The sequence below is a fragment of the Macaca nemestrina genome, chromosome 6, assembly GCF_043159975.1.
Source record: "Macaca nemestrina isolate mMacNem1 chromosome 6, mMacNem.hap1, whole genome shotgun sequence".
NCBI lineage: Eukaryota > Metazoa > Chordata > Mammalia > Primates > Cercopithecidae > Macaca > Macaca nemestrina.
Window position 1 is genome coordinate 39,418,910 of NC_092130.1, and position 13,069 is coordinate 39,431,978.

Genomic DNA, 13,069 nt, shown 5'->3' on the forward strand with positions numbered 1-13,069 from the left:
AAGTAGCTATGACTACAAGTGCGTGCCATCAGACCTGGCTAATTTTTTTTTTTTTTCTGGTAGAGACAGGGTCTCACTGTGTTGCCCAGGCTGGTCTTGAACTTCTGGCCTCAAGTGATCCTCCTGTCTTGGCCTCCCAAAGTTTGGGATTATAGGCATGAACTACCACACCTGGTCTCAAAGTGCTTTTGATCTTTAAAAGTTTGAGGGCCACCGCTTAGAAATCCATTTGTTTAGTCAATAAACAAATATTTATAAAGGACCTATGATATTTTAGGATCATTCTAGGTATTGGGGATACAGTAATGAATGATCGACAAAAATTTCTGCTTTCTAGGAACCGGAGAGATCATCAGACCACTGATACCAACTGGGATATTTATAGGACTGGATACATTTGAATTTCAGGTATGTGCACATGTACGTGTGTGTGTGTATTCAGTTTGTTTCATTTACATTTGAGTATATGAAGATATAATTTCCATGCAATAAAACTCATTATTTTAAGGGGTACAGTCTGACAAGTTTTGACAAACATACATAGTCATTTAACTACCACCACAATAAAAATATATATTTTCATTACCCCAAAAAGTTCTTTCATGCCTCTTTGTATGTAATACTTTACCCCACCTGCAGCTTCTGATAAAACTGATCTGATTTCTATCCCTGTTTAAATGGAGTCATATAGTAGGTACCCTTTCGCAGCAAGCATTTTTCATTTAGCATAATGCTTTGAGATTCATCCACCTTACTGCATGTATCAGTAGTTGGTTCATATCTGTTCGTCTCCAATGTTCAGTAATTGAGCTTCAGTTTTCGCATCCTAACTGAGCACAAAGACCAAATGAAAAGATTTCGAATCAACTAGTGTAGGAAGTCTAGTAGGAGATTCTCCTTCATCAAACGAGAGACCCTGAGATGGGTCTCTTAGTGTTAAGTGAACTAGATATGACTTCCACCCAGGGACTACCAAAAAACCCTAACTGAAAAACCTGACTGTTCCTGAGACTAACTAACTGTAGGGGCAGGATGATGGGGAATAGGGATCACCACTAGGGATCTGGAACCACTTCTGGTTTTCGTGTAGTTTTTTTTTTGTTTTGTTTTTCCTTAATTGAAATACTTTATCTTATTTTTTAAATTTTTTATTTTTGTGGGTACATAACAGGTATATTATTTATTCTCACGTAGTTTTGAAGCTTGTATTCAGTGGACATGGATAATTGGGAAACAGAAACAAAACATCAAGTTGAAAATATAATTTTATGTTGATCTCACATTTCTAGTACCCCTGGAGCCTGGACAAAGTAAGTACATATTATTTCTAGAATAATCCACCTTTATCGCAGGCTTCAAATAATTTCTAAATATAGAATTCTAAGGAAAGTGGGCGATTTACCATAAAAAACCAATGTAACAAGATACTAGATTGAGATCCAGCAGAAATAAAAACAACTGAAGCAGGCATACAGTGACTTCAGATAATGAAATTATTGAATACAATATAAAAAGATTATATTTAATATATTTAAAGAAATAAAAGACAAGTTTGAAAATAAGCAGAGGGAAAAACATCATGGAGGAATGAGCAAGCATATTTGGATGAAGAACACTTAAAACTTCTACAAATACAAAAATGTAATGAATAAAAGTTTAAAATTCAGTTAGTAGGTTTAAGAACAAATCAGACATGAATGAAAAAGAATAATAGACTAGAAGACAAGCAGACTGTAAGACAGAAAAGAGACAGAGATTATAAAAAGAGTTTGAAAGACATAGAAAATGGAGTGAAATGATAAACATAGGTATAATTGCAGTATCTGAACTATAAAAGAGGAGTAGAAGCAATATTTAAAGAGATAGTTAATTAGAATTTTTCATAATACCAAATCACAAATTCAGAAACCAAGTGAATCTCATATAAAATAAAAACAAATTAACACATACGTACAGCATAGTATAACTGCAGGACAGTGAAGATGAGAAAGATTATCTTAAAATAGATATAGAAGAGAGATTTATTTTAAAGTAGTGACAGACTTCAGCACCATAGGAAAGGTAAATTTTTAAAAAAATTAAAAAAATAGGATGGGTGCTGTGGCTCATGCCTGTAATCCCAACACTTTGGGAGGCCGAGGTAGGTGGATCGCTTGAGGTCAGGAATTCAAGACCAGCCTGGCCAACATGGTGAAACCCCGTCTCTACCAAAAATACAAAGATTAGCCAGGTGTGGTGGCCAGTGCCTGTAATCCCAGCTACTTGGAAGGCTAAGGCAAGAGAATCGTTTGAGCCTGGGAGGTGGAGATTGCAGTGAGCAGAGATTGTACCACTGAACTCTAGCCTAGGTGACAGAGTAAGACTGTGTCTCAAAAATAAATAAATACATAGTAAATAAAGTAGTGACAGACTGAGAATGAACTCAGCAGCAAAAGAGGAATGTTAAGACAATGGAATGATATTGTCAATGTTCTGATATAAAATAAAGTTAATCTAGAATTCAAAGCCTAGCATAAACATGGAGAAACCCCATCTCCACTAAAAATACAAAATTAGCCAGGCGTGATGGTGCATGCCTGTAATCCCAGTTACTTGAGAGGCTGAAGCAGGAAAATCGCTTGAACCCAGGAGGCGGAGATTGCTGTGAGCCGAGCCATTGCACTCCAGCCTGGGCAACAAGAGCCAAACTCCGTCTCAAAAAAATTAAAAATAAAAATAAATTCTCAAAAGCAAATATGAAATAAAGACATTTTCAGACTCCAAAAGACAAGTTTACCACCAACAGACTATACACTAAAGCAATTCTAAAGGTTACACTTTAGGCAGTATCTCCTTTTTAAGGCTGAATAATAGCCCATGGCATATATTTGTATCACGATTTCTTTGTTCATCAGTCAATGGAAAATTCAGTCGTTTCCATACTTTGGCTCTTATGAACAATGCTGCAATGAACATGGGAGTGCAGATATCTCTATGAGGTTATGATTTTATTTTCTTTAGGTATACATCCAGGAGAAGAATTGCTGGGTCATATGGCAGTTCTATTTTTAATTTTTTGAGGAACATCCATACCGTTTTCTTTAATGGCTATACCAATTTACATTCCCACCAACAGTATACAAGTGTCCCTTTTTCTCTAAATTCTTACCAACACTTGCTATCTCTTGTCTATTGGATAATAGCCATCCTAAGAAGGAGATACTGCCATTTACAACAACATGGATGAAACTATGGGACATTATGCTAAGTGAAATAAGCCAGATACAGAAGGAGAAATACTGCATGATCTCACTTACATGGAGAATCTAGAAAAAAATCAAATCCAGGCCAGGCATAGCGATTCACACCTGTAATCCCAGCACTTTGGGAGGCCAAGGCAGGTGGATCATCTGACGTGGGGAGTTCAAGACCAGCCTGGCCAACATAGTGAAACCCCGTCTCTACTAAAAAACTACAAAAATTAGCCAGGCGTAGTGGCGGGCGCCTATAATCTCAGCTACTCGGGAGGCTGAGGCAGGAGAATCACTTGAACCCGGGAAGCTGAGGTTGCAGTGAGCTGAGATCATGCCACTGCACTCCAGCCTGGGTGACAGAGCGAGACTCTGTCTTAAATAAATAAGTAAATAAATGAATGAAACATAAATAAAAGAGAAAATGCCATCATGATTATGTAGGAGAATAGGAGAATGTCCTATTCTTAGGAAGTGTATGCTGCTTTATTTAGCAGTGATGTGTCATGTCCAAAACATATTTTGAAATGGTACACCAAAAATTACACAAAGAGGAAGGAAGAGAATGAAGGATGGAAAGGGAGAGAGGGAAGGAAAGGGTAAGAGAGAGAGAAAGAGAGAAGCAAATGTGGCCAATGTTAAATGGTGAATCTTGATGAAAGTAATATAGAGGTTTATTTTACTATTCTGTCAACTTTTCTATAGGTTTAAACTTTTTAAAAAAAAATAAAATTGAGCATTGCAATAATCTCTTCAGGACAAGTACTAATTTCTAAAATGAAGAATAGTGGTTTCAAATGAAGTCATCTGAACCTACAGCCAAGTAGCTATGAGTACTAATTGTTTAAATATAATTATCTTAAAACTCGGGCTGGTTGCAGTGGCTCACACCTGTAATCTCAGCACTTTAGGAGGCTCAGGCAGGTGGATCACTTGAGGCCAGGAGTTCAAGACCAGCTTGGCCAACATGGTGAAACCTCATCTCTACTAAAAACACAAAAATAAGCCAGACATGGTGGTGTGCATCCATAATCCCAGCTACTCGGGAGGCTGAGACATGAAAATCACTTGAACCCGGGAGGTAGAGGTTGCAGTAAGCCAAGATCACACCACTGCACCCAGTCTAGGCAACAAAGCAAGACTCTGTCTCAAAAATATAATATGATATAATATAATATAATAATTTTAAAACTATAAAAAAGAAATTAGAGGAGGAATTAGAGATAGTCAGTATAGGGAACACGTTCAAGGAATTTTTTGTATAAAGAAGAGAGAAATGTGCAATAACTGAAAGGAAAAATGAGGTCAATAAATAGTTATTTTAAGATGTGAGAAATAACATGCTTGTATTGTGATGGTAAAGATCCAGTAGAAACGAGAAAATTGATAATACAGTGGTGGTAGAAAGCAATGTCCTTGAGTACATGACACAGAGAGTTCATCTAGTAGTCACAGAACATAACGTAGAGTACAAGAGAACAAAGGCAGGTCAGTAGGTCAACAAGATAAAAACTTATGGGCAGCTCCTATGATCATTTCATTTATCAAATGTATTCAAAGTTAGATGTTCTACTGATGGAGGAGTGGGAGGAGTGCTGAAAGTTGGAAAGAGTCCAGAACGTAGGAATCAGTCAAGGTAGGATGAATGCAGATGAGAGAGTAAATGGGCTAGGAAAATACTATACAATTGCCAGACAACATTAAGGGCCACTTGAGATTTGTAATTACAAATGTAAAATGAGAACAGCTAGCAATAATGTGATGTTTTTCTCCTGTTACATTAACATATGTGAATACAAGCCTGATGTGGGCAAAGTTTTAGGTTTACAAGTCTTTGAATTTATAAATCTAGTTTTTGATTTATGAAGCTTTGGATTTTTATAAGCAAGTATATTAAAGTGAGGGAGGGTCATGGATTTTAAGGTATATAAAATGGAGTGATTACAATGATTGACCACAGACTTTTCACTGGATAAGAAGAATTAGGACATGAAGTGGTGGGGAAGATGAAAAGATGGTAGGACTAATAGATTTTATGTATTGAAATGATTGGCATTATTTTCCAAGTTAGGGTTTTAGAGGGAGTAAGCTGGGAAAATTGTAGGGGACAATTAGAAAGTTTGATGTTTGAAATTGATACTGAGAAATTAGCAAAGTGTTGCAGTCACTGATAACATAAAGATATTTGACCTTAGATGGGAGTAGGTAGCTGAGGTCAGTAGAGTACTGGGTAATTCAAGGAGAGAAGGTCAAGAAATGGAGAAGGTAGGCTGTTAGAAGAAACATCTATGTGGATATTGAAATCACCAAGAATTATGTTTAGAATAATACTGGAGAAGATGATGAGCCAGCAGTTAAAATCATCAAGAAATGACAGTGAGTGACATGGGATCAGGAGATGACTGCTACAAGGAGAGGTAGTGGGTGTTAAAATTTGACGACATGAGATTCTAAGCTGAATGTTGTTAGGCAGAAAGGAGGTAGGGAGATCTGGAAGTGGCAAGGTAGGGCGATATGGAAGTGGCAAGTGGTAGGGTGATCTAGAAGGAGCAGGGAAGATAATTTCTTATTTCTAGGCCCAGTGTTATAAAGGCTAAGGAAAAAATCACAGCTACATTTTGAGAAGAATAGTGGAAATAATCTCCTTAGGGAGAACCAGTGTTCAGTTTAAAAAAAGGAAGCAAATTTTTAGAAAAGAGGCTGCGGACATAGGGAATTTTGCTGATGACTGACCACAGGGCATAATACAAAGACTTCAGAAGTTAAGGAAAGACAGAAATAGTGTTTAAAAAAAAAAAAGTCTACAGAACAACATGGGATTTACTCTCTGAGTGAAAGGAGATGGTCAGGGAATTCTGAACTTTTGGGAACTAGCATAAACCATGACCTTAATGTTGATGGTCACATGGTGATGGTAAGGCCATAAGTTGGGGGTGAAGGATTTGGATTGTATAACAAATATAAAGAATTCTGGGGCTCTCGCTAGCTAAAACTGATGCTTTCCTTTAAGCCCGGGGCCGCATAGAGACTGTGTTTGACCTGTGCCAATGCAGATATGGAGACCAGAGAGAAGGCAGTTGCTGTCTGGTGTGAGTTTCTTTCCATCTGTCTTGGATGTTATCCATAAATGGAGGAATCAAGTTTCTGGCTTTGTACCCTTTTTGAAAACAAATTTATTCCTGAAGCCCATGCTTCTCAGATGATCAGAATATTGGGATGATAGTTGTGCTGCTGATGCTGCTAGCTCTCATGTGGGGCAGTAGCCTGAGAAAACCAAAGGGCAATAAGCATGACTGAAATTTAGCACTGAGCTGAAGAGTATTCCTGTTTTCCTATGGCTAGGTTGGGTACTCTTGAAATATGGAAAGTTCAGTTAGAACCTCCCAAATGAGTTTTTTTTGAAGTTTAAAAATTCACTACTTTTTATCACCAAGATCAGAAACACAATGGCCTAATCAGTAACTGTGGACATTTTGAAACATCCTAATATTTAAGAGGAAATTAAAAGTAAGCCTTGCTTACTATCAGTGTTAAAAATCACAAATAGACACACACATACTGAATCACTGTAATAACTCCCTGGTCGTAGTTCACTGAGTTTCTGCAGATTCAATTTGGCATCAAATAACAGCCCATTCTTCTCTGCCACAGTGGTCATTTGGAGCTGATGAGGAGAGAGATAGCACTTTAGCTGCATAGAAGAAGAAAGAAGTGCTCCAAGGTGACATTTTGTTTTGAAAGAAGTGTGGAGATGTCAGTTTGTCGATCTGTTTTTATAAACAACACTTACCAAAATTGGAGACTTTCACCATAGTATCTTTTCTTAAACCAACTTAATTAATTAAGGGTTAAGATACTTGAATTTGCCTTTGGTTATGTCCCTAACACCTAAAAGTCATCAAATTATTCTTACTTACAATTTCCTCATCTATGCAAGTGAAAAATAAAACTGCCTGAAAGCATTAAAAGGGATTTCCGAGTCATTGCTGATTTGAAACCGGGGTGCTGCAACTTTAACCTTCAAGATAAGCATGTTCACATCTTCAATTCCAGGCCTTGGCTAACATGCAAGACAAGCAAGCTGCTCACAGAAGAGACCTCACTTATGCAAAGAAGGCAACCAGAGGTAGATGCCAAATTCAAAGTGGGACGTTGTAAGTAATGATTACAAAATGGATTAGGTTCCTAGAAGGACATGATGTGTGTACCAAGAGGGATGAACAACCTTTTGTTAAATAGCATGCTAAGATGATGACAGGAATTTAGTTCACCTTGGTACCAATTCACCTAAAGTCAATTCTCCTGATGCCAATTTACCCTAATTAATTCATCTAAAATTATCATTTTCTAGAGCAATGGTTCTCAATCCGAGCTATGCACTGAGTGATTCTAACCTGGGGAATTTTTCAGAACAATGCCCAAGCCACAACCCCAGAGATTCTGATTTATTTGGCTTGTAGTAGAGCCCAGGCATTGTCACATAAAGTGTAAGATATCAGTTAGATGTAAATTTTAGAGAAAACAAATAATATTTTCATATAAGTATGTCCCAAATATTGTATAGGAGATATTGCACAAGACATACTTAAAGTAAAAAGTTATTTGCATTTATTTGAAATTCAAATTTAACTGGACATCTTATGTTTTCATTTGTTAAATGTGGCAACTCTGTAACTCTAGATTTAGCCAGGACTAACAACCACTGCTCTAGTGTATATAGGTCTTATAAACTGGCCTGGGTTTATTTAATGCTTTCCAAATAATTTTTCTTCTCTTTTTTTGAGACAGGGTCTTACTCTCTCACTCAGGCTGGAGTGCATGGCACAATCTTGGCTCACTGCAACCTCCGCCTCCCAGGTTCAGGTGATTCTTGTGCCTCAGCCTCCCAAGTAGCTGGGATTACAGGTGCGGGCCACCACACCCAGCTAATTTTTGTATTTTCAGTAAAGAGGGTTTTTGCCATGTTGCCCGGGCTGGTCTTGAACTCCTGGCCTCAAGTGATCCACCCACCTTGGCCTCTCAAAGTGCTGAGATTACAGGCATAAGCCACCACGCCTGGAAAATTTTGTGTTTTTTTTTTTAAGTATACTTTTCCCATTTCTAGGCAGCTAAATTCATTTTTCGGCTGTTAGTTTCTAAAGGACTGTCAAACGTGTTTTATTTTTATATTTCTAATAAAGATTTATAATATAAATATTTATAATACATTAGATAGGTATGTAATAAATATTTATAATATATAGTATATTTTGATTTATCTTATATAACCCTTTTGAGCATTTACTTCTTTTTGGCCGTTTGCTGTTATTTTATATTTCTTTGTGCTTTTTCTTATTAATTTGTAGGAATTACTTATATTTATAGAAATTAGTCATCTGATATGAATAAGAATTTATTTATTTATTTATTTATTTTTTTGAGACGGAGTCTTCGCTCTGTCGCCCAGGCTGGAGTGCAGTGGCCGGATCTCAGCTCACTGCAAGCTCCGCCTCCCGGGTTTACGCCATTCTCCTGCCTCAGCCTCCCGAGTAGCTGGTACTACAGGCGCCCGCTACTGCGCGCGGCTAGTTTTTTGTATTTTTTAGTAGAGACGGGGTTTCACCATGTTAGCCGGGATGGTCTCGATTTCCTGACCTCGTGATCCGCCCGTCTCGGCCTCCCAAAGTGCCGGGATTACAGGCTTGAGCCACCGCGCCCGGCCATAAATAAGAATTTATAATAGATTTATAATTTGACTTGGTTAAATTATAAATAATTTTATAGTTTATATAATTTATTTAAAAATTATAATAAATTTATAACGACTTATTCATGGTAATTTTTTAATGCAATTTTAAAAATTATATATGCAACATAAGTATTTTCTCTTCCAGAACTTCTTAGTATTCTGTTATTCTTATAAAATTTTTCCCCACTTTGAGATTATGTTTTAAAATTCGCCCATTTTGTGGCAGAGGCTATAACTCCAATATTCTGTCCTCTTTAGATAGAGAATGATTATTTCTAATGGGTCACATTCTTGCATCAGGTTGTGATCATGTGAGCATGTAATTTTTTGTTGTCTATTTGGCCAGTGAGAAATAAACAGAAATGTTAGGTGGGAATTCTGGGAAACCTTAAAAGACTTCTCTCTCTTGTTCCTGCTTCTGAAACGGCTGGAGATCTAGCAGCCATATTGAACTATGAGAGACCTTGATAATGTTCCACGCTAAGGGTGGCAGAACAGAAGATATGACCCTAGATCCTTAATGTCACAGTAAAGCTGCCTCCACAGCCCTGACTCCCTACATCCAGGCTTCTTTTTATATGAGGAATATAATTGCTATCATATTTAAGTCACTTTTATTTTGAATCTTTAAAAAATACGCTAACGTAAACTAATCCTAACTGCTACACCACATTTGCTCTTAATAGTTATATTATTTGTCTCTCTCTGTCTCTCTCTGTCTCCTGGTGTATATGTTTTACTTCATCTTGAATTTATTTTGGCATATAATTCTTTTCAATATTTTATTGCAGTAAAATACACATAACATTAACCATCTTAACCATTTTTAAATGTATAGTTCAGTAGTATGAAAGGTATGTATTATGTTGTACAGTCATTACCACCATTCATCCATAACTCTTTTCATCTTGTGAAATTAAAACACTGTACCCATTAAACAATAATTCCCCATTCCTTTCTCCCCACAGTCACTGGCAACAACCATTCTTTTTGTCTCCATGACTTTGACTTCTCTAATATTTCATACAAGTAGAATTATACAGTATATTGTCTTTCTGTGACTGGCTTATTTCAGTTAGCATAATGCCTTCAAGTTTCATTCATGTTGTAGCATGTGCCAGAATTGCCTTCCTTTTCTAAAGTTGCATTATATTCCATTGTATGTATATCACATTTGTTTTTTCATTCATCCATTGATGGACACTTGGGTTGCTTCTACATTTAAGCTATTGTGAATAATGCTGCTATTAACGTGGGTTTACAGATGTCTCTTTAAGACCTTGCTTTCAATTATTTTTGGTATATACCCAAAATTACTGGGTCCTACGGTAATTCTGTTTTTAATTTTTTGAGGATTGGTCATACTGTTTTCCACTGTGACTGTACCATTTTACATTCCCATCAATGGTGCACAAGGGTTAGAATTTCTCCACATCCTCACTAACACTTGTTATTTTCTGTTTTGTTTTGATGGTAGTTATCCACAAAACAAATGGCTACCATCAAAAGGATATGTGATAGCCAACCACATTCTGGGTGTGAGATGGCACTTCATTGTAGTTTTAATTTGCATTTCCCTGATCATTAGTGACGTTGAGTATCTTTTCATGTGCTTATTGGCCATTTGTATATCTTCTTTGGAGAAATGTCTGGTTAAGTCCCTTGCATTCTTTTTGTTTGTTTGTTTGTTTGTTTTTTGTTTTTTGTTTTTTTTTGAGACGGAGTCTCGCTCTGTCACCCAGGCTGGAGTGCAGTGACGCGATCTCAGCTCACTGCAAGCTCCGCCTCCTGGGTTTACGCCATTCTCCTGCCTCAGCCTCCCAAGTAGCTGGGACTACAGGTGCCCGCCACCTCGCCCAGCTAGTTTTTTGTACTTTTTAGTAGAGATGGGGTTTCACCGTGTTAGCCAGGATGGTCTCGATCTCCTGACCTCGTGATCCGCCCGTCTCGGCCTCCCAAAATGCTGGGATTACAGGCTTGAGCCACCGCGCCCGGCCTGCATTCTTTTTTTTTAAGACAGAGTCTGACTCTGTAGCCCAGGCTGGAGTGCAGTGGTACGATCTTGGTTCATTGCAACCTCTGCCCGGGAGAGGTTGCAATGGCTCAAGCCATCTTCCTACCTCAGCCTCCCGAGTAGCTAGGACTACGGGCATGCACCACCATGCCCGGCTAATTTTTGTTTTGTTTTTTTTTTTGTAGAGACGAGGTTTTGCCATGTTCCCCGGGCTGGACTTGAATCCCTGAGCTCAAGCAGTCTGCCAGCCTCAGCTTCCCAAAATGCCAGGATTACAGGCATGAACCATCACTCCCAACCTTCATTTTTTAATTGGGCTGTCTGTTTTTTGTTGTTGAATTTTTGGTGTTTTCTATGTATTCTGAAGGTGTTTATCCTTTTATAAAGTAATACATGCTAATTTTAAAAGACACAAGATGCATATAATCAGAAAGAAGATACAGACTTTGTACCACTATTTAAAAATATACATTAAGAATTTTGATATGTTTCCTTCTAGTCTTTTTTCTTTATTTTCTTTTCCTTTCTTCTTTTTTTTTTTTTCCCCTTGAGACAGGGTCTCACTCTGTCAACCAGGCTGGAGTGGGGTTGTGCAACCATAGCTCACTGCAACCTTGAATTCCTGGGCTCAAGGGATCCTCCCCTCTCAACCTCCCAAGTAGCTGAGACCAGGGATACACCACCAGGCCCAGCTAATTTAAAAAAAGTTGTTTTTTTTTTTTTTAAGAGATGTGGTCTCACTATGTTGCCCAGGTTGGTCTCAGACTTCTCAAGCGATTCTCCTGACTTGGCTTCCCGAAGTGCTGGGATTATAAGCACGAGCCACTATGTTGGGCCCAGTCTTTTTTCTTTGTATTTTACTTTATATAGCAAAGTACTTGGCTCATAATAGTTGCTAAAAAATATTGGTTGACTAATTGAAGTATGTATATTCTTTTACATGTTGATTTTTGCCTTTTAAGGACAACTTCATTAGTAGATGGAGCATAGGTTCATAACCATTATTATATCATTACTAATAAAAATGTAATGAAGATATTAGTGCATATGGCTTTGTCTAAATGTAATTTCCAGGAATGGAGAAAACACTTTAAACATCTTTAACACTTTGGGTGCACAATGACACAGTGTTGAATTTTGATGGGCATTAATAAATAATATTCCTCTTTGTGGCCAATATTTAAAGCAATAGAGGTATGAAACATAGAAGAAGGCAAATGGAGACCAAAATATCCTATTTATCACAATGAATCTCATATTAGAAATATATTTGTATCTCCAGGCAAATATGCGTCTTCTACAGACCTGCAGAATTAAACCCAGGGCAGGCCTCCCTGTCACACCAGCAAAAGTACAGCAGGAGCTCCGGGTGAGGAGTTTGATTCAAGAGGAAGAAAAGAGAACAGGAATGATTTATGCATGCCCAGTGTAGCCTTTCAGTTCATTTACCAGGTAAATCTTTTCCCCTAAAAAAGAGGGATCCGGTATAGAAAGGCTAGAAACATCAAGTCATCAGAGCTCCCCAAGAATGGAAAAAGGAGTGAAGAGAAAATGTTACTGCACATCTTTCTAAGAACTAAAAACTGGAATTTTAGAAACTTCTTAATAATGTAATAAGTAACAAATCGTATCTAATTGTTTCAAGTTTCTACTTTTGATTACTAATGAAGTTGAACAGTTGAACATTTTCCTCAACATTTAAAAATTCATTGGTGAATCATTTGTTCATATGACTTGGAACTTGAGTATTTTTCTTATCAATTTGTATGATTTCTTTATATAATTCAAATTATCTTTTATTGTACTTTCTGTTAACATTTTTGGCAATGTTTTGCTTTTTAATTTTAGGATATAAAATAAATGTATGTAATCAAATCTATTCCATTCTTTGTGCTTTAATTTACTGCCTTTAAGCTTAGAAAGTCTTTTTCCCCATAACGGACATGCACTTTTGTTTTACTCTAGTTCTTTATGGTTTAATTTATAATTATTTATTTAATCCAACTGATATTTTTGGGTTTTATATAGTATGGGTAAAAACTCTTTAAAGTCTGCCTTCAACCTACCTGCATTTCTAAGTTTTCTTCTTTTAGCCCT

General features: G+C 37.1%; 1 long non-coding RNA gene across 1 annotated transcript; it reads left to right on the plus strand.

The window, feature by feature from the left end:
* Positions 1–1,198: 1,198 nt before the first annotated feature.
* Positions 1,199–12,475, plus strand: LOC105467008 (uncharacterized). The gene is made up of 5 exons (XR_978567.3): positions 1,199–1,310; positions 6,241–6,319; positions 6,882–6,983; positions 7,284–7,384; positions 12,255–12,475. It is a non-coding gene; the product is annotated as an uncharacterized lncRNA (long non-coding RNA).
* Positions 12,476–13,069: the final 594 nt, after the last annotated feature.